This window comes from Coenobita brevimanus, chromosome 7, assembly GCF_032717465.1.
Source record: "Coenobita brevimanus isolate Jiangsu-jjx chromosome 7, ASM3271746v2, whole genome shotgun sequence".
Lineage (NCBI taxonomy): Eukaryota > Metazoa > Arthropoda > Malacostraca > Decapoda > Coenobitidae > Coenobita > Coenobita brevimanus.
Window position 1 is genome coordinate 17,997,880 of NC_136960.1, and position 5,402 is coordinate 18,003,281.

The window sequence follows — 5,402 nt, forward strand, 5'->3', positions numbered from 1 at the left end:
TGAAGAGATGGAGATGGCAAAGAGAGAAGAATGGAAGAAAAACCTAAGTTGAAAGAGAATAACACAATTGCATTTAGGCAGAATAAGGCGACGAATAACAACAAAAGCACCAGCAAGTGGCTGTAAAAAAAAAAAAAAAATCCTAAGCGACCGGAGAGAGACAAATCAGATTAAGGATGTGGGAAATTTGCATGAAGGAAAGAGAGCAGAAGAAAAAGGAAGAGAGGAATCAAAAGAGGAAGGAGATGAAAGAAGCGACAGTAGGAAAGGAGAGGAAGACATTAAATAGAAAACAGGGAAGGTATTGAAAACGAAGAAGGAAGAAGGGAAGTTAGGTGACAGAAGCAAGACTAGGAGGACCACGATCATTTCAGCACGATGAAGTGTATTTTACTTGATTCTTACGCCACCTGACGAGTTAACTCTGCTTAGGTAAGATCGCTTGTAGTAGAGATTATTGGAAGGGATGAAGGGGGAGGTGGGGGGATAGGGCTGGCGGCAGTGTCATCAGTATTTCTAGGGGTACACTTCTGACATCACCACATTGTCATCACCTGTGTTGTTGCTGTTTTTTCTTTTGTGTGTGTGTGTATGTGTCTGTGTGTGTGGATCATATACGGTAATATATTAAAAGTCACGCCAGCCCTGAGGGAAGAGAGAGATTACCTGGGATGAGGAATGGTGAGAGGTGTAGTAATATTATAGAGGATTTATAAGACTTTGACGCCACACCTCTCCATTTCACTAAAAGTCTTACTCACAGTATCATCCATATTCTCCCACCACGCCTTTCTCTTCTAATCCCATTTCACAGCACCCTCCACAGCCTCCTCACATAACCTCATTTTCCGTTCCCTCTCACCACAGTCTCGCGTTTCTTATATACCTTCTCTTTTTCTTCATCGTCTCTCCCTCCTCCCTCGTTCATGACTGTCAATCACTTCAGGCAAAGGGTGGCGAGAGAATGATACAATGTGAACTGATATGAGGTCAACATCGTGTTAGGTTATGAGTGTGGCGTTGTATGATCACTCTGTATTTAATTTTGTGTTAAAAGTGTGCTTTGTATGTTGTAATGCAGAACACAAGGAAATACATATGTTTCGGAGAGATGGTGACCCAGAAGCTGGGGTCTTGACAGATGGTGCAACAGAAACTGTTTCTTTTCTTAGCTCCGGTGTTCATTTCTTCATCGGGAGTCACTTCCATGATCAGCTATAGTCCATTCACTTATACATGACCCAGATTTCTATCCTTTTGCCGTATATGTGCCGTAGCTCAGTGGCAGAATTAGACAAAATTACGGCTCTATATCCTTTTTCATAGCACTTTCTCGTGACTAGCATCATATTCTAGTGTTAATGTCTTGTTATAGCTCAACATTCAAGTGAGAAAGAAGACAGTTTTAAGCCAGGTTAAAGTGAACATAGTATAATACTGCAATATTCCCCCTTTGACCCTCATCTCCCCTGTACTCCCACGATCAATATTTCCTTTACACTTGTGGGATTTTAGGTAACAAGGGGGATATAATTTCACCATTATTGTTAATTTCTTAAGGAAGGTCTCATTAATCCCTTCAGATCAATTAGGTAACTATTATTTTATTTCTACCACGACCAGACAATTTCATTCAGCTCTGACGAGACTTCCCACGAGAGGAGTTACATTCAGCCTTTGTCAAGCCCTTCACCGCCAGAGGTCCTTCTTAACCTGAATAAAATCGTATGATCGTGGAAACAGTAAGATAAAAAAGATAATACGTCCAGGGATTGCTGGGATTGGCTTGTGAGTGTAGGTTGGGGTGGCGCAAAAGAACTGATAAGGCAAGAGTCCTGACGATTGATTCATTAAGAGTTTAGTAAGATTTGTTCTGACACGCTAACGAAACCGTGGAGAGAGAGAGAGAGAGAGAGAGAGAGAGAGAGAGAGAGAGAGAGAGAGAGAGAGAGAGAGAGAGAGAGAGAGAGAGAGAAATGACCACATCAAGATTTTCCAGCTTGCCTCAACTTTCGACGCACATGAGAGAGAGAGAGAGAGAGAGAGAGAGAGAGAGAGAGAGAGAGAGAGAGAGAGAGAGAGAGAGAGAGAGAGAGAGAGAGAGAGAGAGAGAGAGAGAGAGACAGACAGGGAGAGAGAGAGAGAGAGAGAGAGAGAGAGAGAGAGAGAGAGAGAGAGAGAGAGAGAGAGAGAGAGAGAGAGAGAGAGAGAGAGAGAGAGAGAGAGAGAGAGAGAGAGAGAGAGAGAGAGAGAGAGAGAGAGAGAGAGAGAGAGAGAGAGAGAGAGAGAGAGAGAGAGAGAGAGAGAGAGAGAGAGAGAGTTGAAAATATTATTATATACCACCTGCCTCAACTTTCCACATACAGACAGACCTTTTCACAGCTCATGATTTCCCATCGGGCTATTGCCAGAAGAGGGCGGCGTCGGAATCTGGGTGGTGATTTACACTGATTTACACCGTCGTTGCGCTCGTCCAAGGGCTTTTAGCTGCCCATTAAGGGTCACTCAGAAGAAAAGATGGCGTGCTGTAGAAAGTTTGTAAGAGAGAGAGAGAGAGAGAGAGAGAGAGAGAGAGAGAGAGAGAGAGTCAGTTACAGGAATACAGTATATTAAGAGTACATAATGAAACACTTATTGGTCGTTTGTGGTTGGATTTTCATCCATTTCCACTTCTGTCTTGTATTTTCCCTCACTCTGAATTTCTCTTCTCTCTCTCTTCATATTCCTCCTCCAGGTTCATCTTTTTTCCTTTAAAAATTCTCCATTCTCTGGCTCCCCATCCTTCTTCAGTTTCGTCTCTCTTTGTCCCTACAATTATTGTTCTTTCTTTCTCTCCTCCCTGCCCTTCAGTTCAGCCTTCCATTCTCTCCTTTTCCACTTTTTCTTTGTTCCTCCCATTCCCTCCCTCATGCTAACTTCATTTCTTCTCTCTTCATCCTCCCTCTCTACTCAGTTCCCTTCCCTTTACATTTCCACCTTTCTCCCTTCCCTCGATGAGATAAGATGGGAGATATGCAGATAAGAGAAGAGAGGGGAAGTAAAGAATTAGATAAGAAAGGAGAGGGTAAAAAGTAATGGGGAAAAAGAAGAGAGGTGATTAAAAATTTGGATAGGAGAAGAGCAGAATAGAACTTGAAAGGGGAAGAGATGGAGAGAAAAGTAAATGGTCGAGAAAGTAGGGAAAGATAAAAGGAAAATTATAAGCAAGAACAGAGAAAGGTGGAAAGTGAAGTAATGGAGTTGACAAAGAGAGAGATGGGGAAGAAAAACCCTGAGATGAAAGAGAATAACACAAATGCAATTAGGCAGAATAAGACGACGAATTGTTACAATATAAGCACTAAGAAAAGGCTGTAACAAAACAGATCCTAATCTAACGGTGAGAGAGAAACCAGATTTAGGATGTGGAGAATTGGCATGAAGGAAAGGGAGCAGAAAGAGGAAGAAATGAATAAGAAGAGGAAGGAGATGAAAGAGAAGATAGTAGGAAAGGAGAATTGAGATTAAAATAGAAAACCGGGAAAGTATAAATGGAATGCAGATGGAAGAAGGGAAGTTTGGCGGCAGAGAAGCAAGAGTTGAAGGACCACAACCAACTCAGCACGATGAAGAGTATATTGCATGATTTTTGCACCACCTGACGAGTTAAATCTGCGTAAGGAAGATCTCTTGTATAGGAATTCTTTATTAGAAGGGATAAAGGAAGTGGGGGGATGGAGAAGTGGGGACTGGCGTCAGAGTCATTAATGTTATTACACTACTGACAACAAATTTTCTTGTTTTATTTTGTTGTTGTTGTGGTTTTCTGTGTGTGTGTGTGTGTGTGTGTGTGTGTGTGTGTGTGTGTGTGTGTGTGTGTGTGTGTGTGTGTGTGTGTGTATGTGTGTGTGTGTGTGTGTGTGTGTGTGTGTGTGTGTGTGTGTACCACTTGCCTCAACTTTCCACACAGACAGACCTTTTCACAGCTCATGATTTACCATCGGACTGGTGCGAGGATAGGGCGACGTCGGCGTCTGGGTGATTATTTACACTGATTTAAACTGTCATTGAGCTCGTCTTAGCGTTCTTAGCTGCTCATTTTGGGGCACTCAACAGATGCCGTCTGTAGAATGTTTGGAGGATGTAGTGTGTGTGTGTGTGTGTGTGTGTGTGTGTGTGCACAGTTTAACTCAAAAAGTCTTCGTCTGGTTTTAGCCAGACATTGTTCAAAGTTGAGAGTTTGCGAAGAAGTAAATCAATTATTGTTATAACAATAAGTCAAAAGTCAAGATGTCAGGTATAGGTCAACGTTAGACCTAGCAAGGTCAGAGTACACAGTTTTTATTCAATTCCCGCCAAAGTTAGTGGAATGGTTGAGGTATGGTAACAACGGAGAGGTTCGATTTTAAGAACAAAGGTTGAGGTCACACTGCAAGGTTAAAGTTCGATCCGTGTGTCGTGTGAACAAAACAACAGTTTTGATCTGATTTCGACAAAACATAATTGAAGGGATAAATAGCTCTCAAGAGGTTATCATTTTTTAAAACTACGTCAAAGGTGGAAGTCTGATGGCAAGGTTAACTTACTTAGTTTTTTATCTGTTTAGACCAAATTTTTTGGAAATGTTTTGGGTCATCCAAAGATAAAAGGAATGCATTTTGATAACAGTCAGTCAGATGTTGAAGACACAGGGAAAGGTCAGTTGTCAGGGACAGGGCAAGATCACAAGAAACAATTTTACTTTGATTTCAATGAAACTTGTTGAAACGATTTGTATTCCGGTAAGAATAATGCAATTCCAAGTTCAGAGCAATCGGTTGAAAGTCAAAATTCTAGGGCAAATTGAGTGTTGTCTCATCAAATCATTGGGTATATATATATGGCCAATGGCCATACCACGTTGAGTACACCGCTTCCCGTGCGATCAGCGAAGTTAAGCAACGTTGGGTCTGGTTAGTACTTGGATGGGTGACTGCCTGGGAACACCAGATGCTGTTGGCTCGTTCTCCCTACGTGTGAAGTGGGGTTGGTGGAGGATTAGTGCCCCTCCCTGTAAAACAATTAACTCTAAGCCCTTGTCCACCCCGTTTGGGATACATGGCGTCTGGCAATGAATGATGAATGAATATATATATATATATATATATATATATATATATATATATATATAATTACATAGCCTATGATTTCATCATCCCTTGTATAATTCTAACTTATCATACAGTTTTGTTCAAGATTGCATCATCCTTTGTATGATCCTAATGTACAGTATGCTGCATGTTTGTTCACGATTTGCCACGTGGCTTCCATAGTGACCAGGCTTGCATGTTCTACCTCACTCCCCCCTTCTCCCCTTATAGTAAAGTCGTTCTTTCTGTTGTTCAGAGCAGGATTGTCAACTCTTCGTCCTCTATGTCTTCATT

General features: G+C 41.7%; 1 non-coding gene across 1 annotated transcript; it reads left to right on the top strand.

The window, feature by feature from the left end:
* Positions 1-4,861: 4,861 nt before the first annotated feature.
* Positions 4,862-4,980, top strand: LOC145405325 (5S ribosomal RNA). Its single transcript, XR_013898332.1, has one exon. It is a non-coding gene; the product is annotated as a 5S ribosomal RNA (ribosomal RNA).
* The last annotated feature ends 422 nt before the right edge of the window (positions 4,981-5,402 follow it).